The sequence below is a fragment of the Hemitrygon akajei genome, chromosome 6 (genome assembly GCF_048418815.1).
Source record: "Hemitrygon akajei chromosome 6, sHemAka1.3, whole genome shotgun sequence".
NCBI classification, from domain to species: Eukaryota; Metazoa; Chordata; class Chondrichthyes; order Myliobatiformes; family Dasyatidae; genus Hemitrygon; species Hemitrygon akajei.
In genome coordinates this window covers 14,028,362-14,040,502 of record NC_133129.1, presented here as the reverse complement: position 1 = coordinate 14,040,502, position 12,141 = coordinate 14,028,362, and the positions used below count along the sequence as shown (strand labels likewise).

At 36.8% G+C, this 12,141-nt stretch overlaps 1 protein-coding gene across 14 annotated transcripts in view; it reads left to right on the top strand.

Moving 5' to 3' along the window:
• The window catches only part of add1 (adducin 1 (alpha)), a 174,075-nt gene that overhangs the window by 96,316 nt on the left and 65,618 nt on the right, over window positions 1-12,141 (top strand). The window lies entirely within an intron of this gene.

The following is a 12,141-nucleotide window of genomic DNA, read 5'->3' as shown; positions in this document are numbered from 1 at the left end:
AAATCTGGAAAATTCCTCTCCGACCCATCCAGGCTATCGAAAACTGGTCCAGGAGATCACATGGCTGATCTAAACCTAGCCTTATGTCCACTTACCTGTTCGCTCACCGTATCCCCTAATGCCATTTTTATCCAGGAAAATGTCTATCTCCGTTTTGAATTTATTGAGTGTAGTAGCTTCCACAGCTCTCTGGGGCAGTAAATTCCACAGCCCCACCACCCTCTGAGTGAAGAAATTTCTCCGCATCTCAGTCCTAGAACGGCATCCCCTTATTTTAAGATTATGCCCCCTAGTCCTAGTTTCACCCATCATTGGGAACATTCTCCCCGCATCCACCCGATCAAGCCCCTTCACAATCTTATATGTTTCAATAAGATCGCCTCTCATTCTTCGGAACTCCAATGAATAGAGTCCCAATCTACTCAACCTCTCATCATACATCAACCCACTCATCCCCGGAATTAACCTAGTGAACCTTCTCTGCACTGCCTCGAGAGCCAGTATGTCCTTTCTTAAATATGGACACCAGAACTGCACGCAGTACTCCAGGTGTGGTCTCACCAATACCTGGTACAACTGCAGTAAGACCTCCCTGTTCTTATACTCCATCCCCCTAGCAATAAAAGCCAGTATTCCATTGGCCTTCTTGACCACCTGCTGCACTTGCATACTAACTTTTTGTGTTTCCTGCACCAGGACCCCCAGATCCCTTTGCACAGAAGCATTTTCCAGTTTCTCTCCATTTAGATAATAACTTGCTCTATTATTTTTCCTGCCGAAGTGCAAGACCTCACACTTGTCAGTATTATATTTCATCTGCCAAATGTCTGCCCAATCACTCAGCCTATCTATGTCCCCCTGCAGGGTTTCAATGTCCTCCGCACTCATTACACTCCCTCCCATCTTTGTGTCATCAGCAAACTTCGATACGTTGCACTTAGTCCCTTTCTCCAAATCATTAATATAGATTGTAAAGAGTTGGGGTCCCAACACCGACCCCTGCGGAACACCACTAGTCACCAACTGCCAGTCTGAGAATAAACCATTTATCCCAACTCTCTGTTTTCTGTTAGAAAGCCAATCCTCCACCCGTGCCAGAATATTATCCCCAATCCCATGATTTTTTACTTTAAGTAATAATCTTTGGTGTGGCACCTTGTCAAATGCCTTTTGGAAGTCCAAATACACCACATCCACTGGTTCCCCTTTATCTACCCTATATGTTATGTCCTCAAAGAACTCCAACAAATTTGTCAAACATGACTTCCCTTTTGTAAAGCCATGCTGACTTTGTCCTATTAAGCTATGTTTATCCAAATGCCCTGTTACTGTTTCCTTAATTATCGATTCCAACATTTTGCCAACCACAGATGTTAGGCTAACTGGCCTATAATTCCCAGCCTTCTGTCTATTGCCAAGTCTATTGTCTATTGTCTATTCTGCTTCATTGATCTTGATCACAAATTAGTCAGCATTGTTCAGACTGGGGATATGTAATCCAATTTCATTCTATGAATGCATCTTCATCTCTCATCAATATACAATCCTCTTTGAAAGATTGTAAAGGGTCTGAAGGAGGTTCATGAATTATCCTGGGAATGGAAGGGTTAACGTGTGAGAAGTGTATGGTCGCTCCAAGCCTTTACTTGCTAGAGTTTAAAAGAATTGAGGGGGAATCTCATTGAAACCTATCAAATATTGAAGGCCCTAATTAGAGTGGATTTTGAGAGTCTGGGACAGAGATGGAAGAATTCTTTTAGCCAGGGGTGATGAATCTGTGGAGTTCATTGCCAAAGATCTCTGGAGGCCAAGTCATTGGATATATTTAAGAGGAGGTTGATAGGTTCTTGATTAGTAAGGGTGTCAAAGGTTGTGGGGAGAAGGCAGGAGAATGGGGTTGAGATGGATACTAAATCAGCCATAGGATCTAGGAGCAGAAGTAGACCATTCGGCCTACTGAGTCTGCTCCACCATTCAATCATAGGCTGATCCAATTCTTCCAGTCATCCCCACTTCCCTTCCTTCTCCCCATATCCTTTGATGTCCTGGCTAATCAAGAATGTATCTATTTGCCTTAAATGCACCCAGTGACTTGGCCTCCGCAGCTGCTCATGGCAGCAAATTCCTCAGATTTACCACCCTCTGACTAAAGTAATTTCTCTGCATCACTTTTCTAAGTGGACGTCCTTTAATCCTGAAGTTGTGCCCTCTTGTCCTAGACTCCCCTACCATGGGAAATAACTTTGCCATATCTAATCTGTTCAGGACTTTTAACATTCGGAATATTTCTATGAGATCCCCCCTCATTCTCCTGGGAGTACAGCCCAAGAGCTGCCAGACGGTCCTCATTTGGTAACCCTTTCATTCCTGGAATCATTCTGATGAATCTTCTCTGAACCCTCTCCAATGTCAGTATATCCTTCCTAAAATAAGGAGCCCAAAACAGCACACAATACTCCAAGTGTGGTCTCACGAGTGCCTCATAGAGCCTCAACATCACATTCCTGCTCTTATATTCTATTCCTCTAGAAATTAGTGCCAACATTGCATTCGCCACCTTCACCACCAACTCAACCTGGAGGTTAACCTTTAGGGTATCTAAATAATAGTCTGCCCATTTATTTATTTATTCATTCATTCATTCATTCATTCATTCATTCATTCATTCATTTATTTTCCAAATCTTTTTATTAATTTTTTAAGAAAAACATAAGAAAAAATATACAAAACATTTGAGAGTACATAATAGATTAGTTAACAATCAAATATGTATTAATCAATACATAGAGTCTCTCAAACTCATAGTATAATGTAAAGGAATTAAGAAAAAAAAGAACCCCCCCCCCCAAAAAAACAACAACTAAAAAAAACTAACCAACATGGTCAATCGCATAATGTTAAATACATACAGCAGTGCCAATGACTCCCAACCTCCATCCACACAATTCAGGATAGTAGCAATAAGGTTCAGGATCAGACCATTTAATTCATATGAAAATGTTGAATAAATGGTCTCCAAGTTTCCTCAAATTTAACTGAAGAATCAAAAACCACACTTCTAATTTTTTCTAAACTCAAACAGGAAATAGTTTGAGAAAACCACTGAAATACAGTTGGAGGGTTAATTTCTTTCCAATTCAGTAAAATAGATCTTCTAGCCATTAGTGTAACAAATGCAATCATTCGTTGGGATGAAGCGGATAAACGCTTATTATCTATCATTGGTAGACCAAAAATTGCGGTAAAAGGATGTGGTTGGAGATTAATATTTAAGACTCTTGAAATAATATTAAAAATATCTTTCCAATAGTTTTGTAAAAAAGGACAAGACCAAAACATATGGGTCAACGAAGCAACATCAGAATGACATCTATCACAGGTTGGATTAACATAAGAATAAAATCGAGCAAGTTTATCTTTAGACATGTGAGCTCTATGTACAACCTTAAATTGTATTAGAGCATGTTTAGCACAGATAGAGGATGAGTTTACCAATAATAAAAATTTTTCCCATTGCTCAATAGATATAGGGCAATGCAATTCTTCCTGCCATTCCTTCTTAATTTTTTCTGATATATCTGGTTGTACATTCATAATCATATTATAAATGATAGCTACTAAACCCTTTTGACAAGGATTAAGAGCTAAAATTCTTTCTGTAATGTCCAATGGACATTCTTTCGAAAAAGACTTTAGTTCATTATATAGAAAATTTCTAACTTGTAGATATCTAAAAAAATGGGTTTTAGATAAATTATATTTATTAGATAACTGTTCAAAGGACATAATGTTATCATCCAAAAACAGATCACGAAAACATGTTATACCTTTTGTTTTCCATAAAAGAAAAGCTTGATCTATAGATGATGGTCGGAAAAAGTAGTTAGATATTATAGGACTTGACAGCATAAACTTATTCAAACCAAAAAATTTACGAAATTGAAACCAGATTCGTAATGTATACTTGACTATAGGATTAGTTATCTGTTTATTCGTTTTGAATAACGAAAAAGGAAGTGAAGATCCTAAGATTGAGATCAATGAGAAATCTTGCACAGATTTACATTCCAAATTTACCCATTGTGGGCCAGCAACTGTAGTCGATTCTTGTGTCCAAAATATCAAATACCGTATATTAACTGCCCAATAGTAAAATCTTAAATTTGGTAGAGCCAAACCGCCCTCCTTCTTAGGCTTCTGTAAATATTTTTTACCTAGCCTAGGATTTTTGTTCTGCCACAAATACGAAGATATTTTAGAATCAACTATATCAAAAAAAGATTTAGGAATAAAAATTGGTCATGCTTGAAATAGTTATAGAAATTTAGGTAGTATCATCATCTTAATGGCATTAATTCTACCTACCAAAGACAAAGATAGTGGGGACCACCTATTAGCAAGTTGCTTAATTTGATCTATTAAAGGCAAAAAATTAGTTTTAAATAAATCTTTATGTTTTTTAGTAATTTTAATACCTAAATAAGTAAAATAGTCTGTAACAATTCTATATGGTACCTGATTATAAATTGAAGTATGCATATTTAATGGAAAAAGTTCACTCTTATTAAAATTCAATTTATATCCAGAAAAATTACTAAATTGAGCAAGCAAAGAAGAAATAGCAGGAATAGATCTTTCAGGGTCAGATATATATAATAACAAATCATCCGCATATAATGATACCTTATACATCGTCTCCCCACGGGTAATACCTAAAATATTGGGTGATTCACGAATAGCTATAGCCAAGGGTTCCAAAGCGATGTCAAATAATAAAGGGCTTAAAGGACAACCTTGCCTTGTGCCCCGAAATAACTGAAAAAAAGGGGATCTTTGATTATTAGTGAAGACCGAAGCTAAAGGTTTCTGATATATTAATTTAATCCATGATATAAATTTTGAACTAAAATTAAAATGTTGCAAAGTATTAAATAAATATGACCATTCGACTCTATCAAATGCTTTTTCGGCATCTAAGGAAATGACACATTCTGGGATTTTAGATGAAGAGGTATAAGCAATATTAATTAATTTTCTAATGTTAAAAGATGAATAGCGATTTTTAATAAATCCAGTCTGATCCTCAGAAATAATCCGAGGCAATATATTTTCTAATCTAATAGCCAAAATTTTACTAAAAATCTTAAAATCCGTATTCAGCAAAGATATAGGCTGATAGGATGCACATTCAGTGGGGTCTTTATCTTTTTTAAGAATTAAGGAAATAGAAGCTTCATAAAAAGATTGTGGTAGTTTACCTATACTTAATGCATCTTTAAAAATTTTACAAAGCCAAGGAGAAAAAAAGATTTTAAAAATTCTGCAGAAAAACCATCTGGACCCGAAGCTTTACCCGAGTTCATTGAGAAAATAGCCTTTTCTATTTCAGACTCCGTAATAGGTGTGTCCAAAAATACACTATCCTCAACAGTTACTTTTGGAATATTCAACTTCCTTAAGAATTCACTCATTATAGAAGAGTCCTTAGTACATTCTGATTGATATAAAGAATTATAAAAATCTTGGAAGGCTTTATTTATCTCTTTATGATCAATCGTCAAAGTACCATCTTGTTTGCGAATCTTAGTAATTTGTCGCTTATCCGAAACAATTTTCAATTGGTTAGCTAGTAGTTTACCAGACTTATCTCCATATGTATAGAATTGAGCTTTCGATTTAATTAACTGACTTTCAATCGAGGAGGTTAATAATAAACTATGCTCCATTTGAAGTTCCACCCTTTCTTTATAAAGTTCTTTACTAGGGGTCAATGAGTAGATCTTGTCAATTGCCTTAATTTTATCAACTAATGTTAATATTTTAGAATTAGTTTGTTTCCTAACTCCGGCAGAATATGAAATAATCTGTCCACGAATATATGCCTTAAAAGTATCCCACAAAATTCCACTAGAGATGTCTGCTGTAGAATTTATTGAGAAAAACAAATCAATTTGCTGTTTAATAAAGTTAACAAAGTCAGAGTCCTGCAGTAAAACAGGATTAAACCTCCAACCTTTAGTACTAATATATGAATCCGTCACCTTAATAGATAACTTCAAAGGTGCATGATCAGATATAGCAATAGAGTCATATTTGCAATCCATAACGTCTATAAGTAAATGCTGATCAATGAAAAAGTAATCAATTCTTGAGTAATTATGATGCACATGGGAAAAGTATGAGAACTCTTTGTCATTAGGGTGTAGAAAACGCCAAATTTCACAAATAGCTGAATCAATCATAAAAGAATTAATAAGAGAAGCCGATTTGTTCGGAAAAGTTTGAGTGGGCTTGGATCTATCCATCAAAGGGTTTAGACAACAATTAAAATCCCCGCCCATTATCAATCTATGTTGATTCAGATTAGGAAAGGATGTAAATAAGCATTAAAAAAATTCAGGACAGTCAGTATTTGGAGCATAAACATGAACTAAAACAACTCTTTGATTACAATGTAAACCAGTAATAAGCAAAAATCTACCTTGCGGATCTGAAATTGTTTCATGATGTATAAAAGCAGTTGATGAGTTTATAAAAATAGAAACACCTCTCACTTTGGCTTGCGAATTTGAGTGATACTGTTGGCCCTTCCAAAACCTAAACAACCGCTGACTATCCACCTTCCTTACATGAGTCTCTTGTACAAAAATAACATTAGCATTCATTCTATGGAATACTTTGAATACTTTTTTCCGTTTGATCGGATGATTTAAACCATTAGTATTCCAAGAAACAAAGCTAATAGTCTTATCCATATTGACAATATATATTACAGTTAACATATAGGTTTGAAAGAAAAGTGAACTCATGAACCCGGAAGAGGGAAGTAAGTTCAAAGGGAAACCGGAAGTCACAGCACTGCAGCCATTTTTGTAGTTTCATATAAGCCCATGAAATAAAACTAAGCAAAAAGCAAGCAAAAAAAAGAAAAAAAAGAAAAATCCCCCTCCCACCACCCTCAAAACCCCAGGAAAAAAGCCAAACAGAGGCAAGTGAGCGATCTAATACTAAAATTACCCCTTTGTCTCAAGACGGCAACTCAAACGCAACAAAGTTAAAAAAAAATACAAACAACCCACATTATAAAAAAGGGTTGATATAGCAAAAGTTAAAATATAAAATTAATGTTATAAATGTATATAAACAAAAGGGTTAAAAAAAATTAAAACAATAAATGAAAGTTTAAAACTTTCAAACACATCAAAACAGTTATGATGCTGCAAACACTGAAGTCTGTCGGGAAGAAGAAACGCCATTTTATTTTTTCCCAATCTTAATATTCAAATGTTAAAAGTGTAAAAAAAGAGCGTATATCGATTTAAAAAAAAGAAAAACAAAAAAGAAAAAAATAACCCTAATAGGTCATTTTCAACACTAATAGATTAATAATATAAAAAAATATAAAATCAGAATAAGCCCAGTAAAAAAAAAGGGAGCTTTAACCGTATGTAAGAAATACATGTGAACCGTATCAAAAAAAAACCCCAAACGTCAATCTATAACAGATCCAAATCTATAGGCTAAATTACATTGGTCAGCCCGATCAAATGTCATTGTTCCAGGAAACCTTGAGCATCCGCTGGCGATTTAAACAGCCGAAAAGATCCATCTTGAAGGGTGACTCTCAGGTGTGCTGGAAACAGCAACGCTTGCTTGTAGCCTTTCTGGTGAAAATTTGACATAACCGATCTAAAAGCCAGCCTAGCCCGTAATACCTCCGGGCTATAGTCCTCCAGAATGCGAAAATTGAAGTTTTGATAGGTTATCATACCTTTTTTACGAGCCGCACGAATCAGACATTCTTTGATATGAGGATAATGGATTCTAAGGATTACGTGTCGTGGTTTCAGACTTGAATCTGCCTGAAATCTGGACACCCGATGTGCCCGATCGATTATCGGGAGATTATCCAGGACCTCTGCGCCCAGGACATCCACTAGAAATTTAGAGAAGAAAATGGTCAGATCACCGCTTTCAAATTTTTCCGGGATCCCAATTAACCGAAGATTTTGTCTTCGAGAACGATTTTCCAAATCAGTAATTTTAACTTTATAACGATCCATCTGTTGGATCGTCGAAGTTTGCTCTTCTTGTATTTTTTCGATTATACGATCCTTCTTACGAGCGGCTTCTTCAAGAACCAAAATGCTTGCTTGTTGTTCTTTTGATTCCCGTGAAAGGGTCAGGAACTTTTCTTCGAGTGATTTCAAACGTTCGTCATACTGTGAAAATCTTCCGAGTAATTTTTTCTCCAGATCTTCAAATTTAGCTTCTATAAACTTCACAACTACTTCTAAAGTTAACGGTTCTTTCGTCTGTTTCGGTTCTTTTGCTTTAGACATTTCAGCAAGTTGAGAATAATTCAAATAGTTTAAAAAGAAAAATTCTATATGTTTAGACCCCTTTAAAATAAGTTTAAGGGGTGTTTGTAGGTTAAAAAAACGTAAAAGGTTTGGAGCAAAGCCTAGATGCGGTTTACTCCATGAGCGCCATCTTGAGACCCCCTGCCCATTTATTTCTTCCAGCAAAATGCATGACTGTACACTTTCCAACATTGTATTTCATTTGCCACTTCTTTGCCCATTCCCCTAAACTATCTAAGTCTCTCTACAGGCTGTCTGTTTCCTTAGCTAGTTCTCCTCTCATGCCATTGTAATTTCCTTTATTCCACTGAAATACCGACACATTGGAATTCAGTTTCTCCCAATCAAATTTCAAAGTGAACTCGGTCATATTGTGATCACTGTTCCCTAAGGGTTCCTTAACCTTAAGTTCTCTTATCAGCTCCGGATCATTGCATAACACCCACTCCAGCACAGCCGATCCCCTTGTGGGCTGAACAACAAGCAGTTATAAAAAGCCATCCCTTAACATTCTATAAATTCTCTCTCCTGAGGTCCAGTACTGGCCTGGTTTTCCCAATCCACTTTCATATTAAAATCCCCAACGATTACCATGACGTTGCCCTTCTGACATGCCTTTTCTATCTCCTGCTGTAATTTGTAATCCACATCCCGGCTGCTGCCATGATGGTCTGAATGATCTAATTTTACACCTATGTCTTATGGTCTAAAGAAATGATCATGCATTTTATTACTTTAATCTTGGAAGAGATTTTAATTTTGAGAGTCTTCATAATTGAGCTTCAAAGTGCAGTATAAATTGTATGTACACATCTAAATGAAAAGACCTAAATGAATTTACTTAATGTTAAACGTATTACAAAGTAACAAATTTAAAGGTGTACAATAGAGCCTACCCCTATCAATGGCTTCACATTGAAATTGAGCAGTTTCATTTTATTAGGTTTGCATATAATTAATCTACTCCTACAGAGCAATATTCCCCCTAATTTGTAATGACCAGCAAAAATCTTGTGTTCTGCAATTTTTTGCCCAGTGACGACAATAAGTGCACACTGAATTTTTAAGTAGAAGTAAACCTGATATTCCAAGGATAACAAGCCCAGTTTGTTGTTCATTGTTTAAAAGAAATAAAATAAATCCTGACCTCATGAGCTTTTAGTGTAACAGTTTCTACTGTTTCATTAAGCCATTCTGTTTTAATTGGACCATTAGTTCTTTTGCACTTCACGTCCTTTGCTTCTTTGGAATTCGATATAGTGAATCAATAATTTCTTCAATTAAAAATAGTATCAATAAACCAGTTCTGAAATTTGCTGACAAATCATTGCAAACTCCACATTGTCAACGCTGTCAGCATCAGAAATGTGATTGTGTACTATCATGAAATAAACGTAACATGCCATCGAGGCAGAGGGTGACAACCTTTAGTGTGCAATTTAAATTCCTTTGTGCACTAATAGCAAAAAATGTGTGCATGTGCATGCTTTAGAGGGAACATTGCTGCAGAGTTTGATGTACAATGCATTACTTCCATTGAATTCTGCACTATAATCATTGTGGTTATGATACTGGGCTAGCAAACTGTAGGGAAAGTTCAAATCACAATACGAAATCAGTAACAAGTTAAAAAGTCAACTTTCTTTTCATTTGAAGCACGTGCATCAGGTAAGGCATATGAAATTTTTGTACTGATGAAATCTTTGAGATTGATTCCAGTGATGGTATCCATCACTGTCAGCAGAAAGAAATCAATGCAAATTAAGCAGCTTCAGTCAATTTTTACCACAGCAATTTTGCTTTCTTTAAGTGCAAAATTGGAAGTATCAGCGCAAAATGGAGGGAAATGTTCAAAGTAAATTTATTATCAAAGTTTGTAAAGCATATACAACCTTGAAATACATCATCTTGCAAACACGTACCAAACAAAGAAACACAATAAAATCCACAAAAAAACCACACACAAAAAAGAACAACAAACATCTAATGTTCAAAAAGTTCAAAAAGATACATTACATTAGTACATTTTAGCATGACCTGGAAGGCTACAAGCTGAGTGCTTGGATGTAGTATCTATGTACAATGGCTACTTAATGATCACTATGGATGTGGTAGGCCGAAAGGGATGTTTCTGTGCCGAATGGCTCTGACTACAAGTGTTTCCACCCCACCCCCACCCACCACAAAGGTAGAGCGTACCTATGAAACCTTTCTTAAGCCGAAATGGTGTAAAGTGAAGAACCATTAATTTATATGGGAAAAATTTTCTTAAAAGTGAAAATCCTCTTTGGAACGCACAAACAGGTTACTAATTTAGGTCTTTTGTAAAAACAAAGTGACGTAAAGCGAACATTTGTAAAGCAAGGGACACCTGTACAGTTAGTCACCGAGTTACAAACACCCGACTTACGAACAACTCATACTTATGGACCGAGGAAGGAGAACGCCGTCCGCCATTTTAAGTCGGATCGCAGTGCTGTCCAACATTTTAAGTCATTGCCGTTGACACTGTGTTGAGTGTTTAACTTTGTATTTGGCTTAAATTTTTCTTAGTAAGATTCACCCTGACCCCTCTCCCCCCCCCACCATCAGCGCTGGGCTCGAGAATGGAGGTTTCCAAGTTTGATCCAGTGACAGACCACTCCCATGCTGGGTTGATGTCGATCCAGTGACTCCCGTATCATCCGTGCCAGGTTGATGTTGAGCTCACAACTCGACGTCATATAAAAAAAAACACTGCCACCTCCAGTTTAAATTCCCACGCAGAATATTGTGGAGGATCAAATACCCAAACGCAGCACAGCCCCCACCTGTCCCATTTAACCTGTCTCAGTGCGGTGGTCCTTAGGACCCGGTGGAGCTCGGGACCCGCCACCCGCCGTATTTCTGTTCCATTGACGGGAAGCGATCACGATTGAAAATAAAGTGGAAATAATAAAGCCTTTTGAAAGAGTTGAAATGCCATCGGTCATTGGAAAAGCGTTAGGCTACAGTCGGTCAACGATTGGAACAATTTAAAAGGATAATGGATAAAGTGAGAATAATGGAGCACGTGAAAGCCCCTGCCCCTATGAAAGCTACAATAAGCAACGCAGTGGTTTAATTATTGGAATACATACGTTTCTTAAGTGTCTTATATGTATAGAAAGATAAAATATATTCTATATACTAAGACAAACGTTTGACTAACTGACGCTAAATAATACTGGATGTACTTTTTCCGACTTACGTACAAATCCGACTTAGACGCACTCAGGAACAGAACTTGTATGTAACCTGGGGACTGCCTGTATACTGTTTGGCATGCACCTTTGCAGATGTTGACTGGTGTCCAGATGCTTTTCTTAACGTTTCCATTCTTGTCTAGGGCCACGCATGTTCATTTTCTGCTATTTTCAAAGCTTGGGTGAGTTTAGAACTGGAACTTGGTTAGGGTGAAAGGTGAAATATTTAAGGAGAATATGAGGGGGAACTTCACTTAAAGTGGTGTGAGTGTGGAATGAGCTGCCAGTGAATGTGGATTCAGTTGCAACATTTAAGAGAAGTTTGGATAAGTACATTGATAGGATGGGTACGAAATGTTGCAGTGCAGGTGCAGAACACTGGCACGAGGCAGAATAACAGTTCGGCAGACTAGGTGGGCAGAAGGGTCTGTTTCTGTGATATAGTGCTCTGACTCTGTGACCCAAGGCTCCAGTTCTTTAAATAAAAACCAAACTGCTGGAAACATTCAGCAGATTTGGCAACAGCTATGGAAAGACAAAGAGTTAATGCTTCA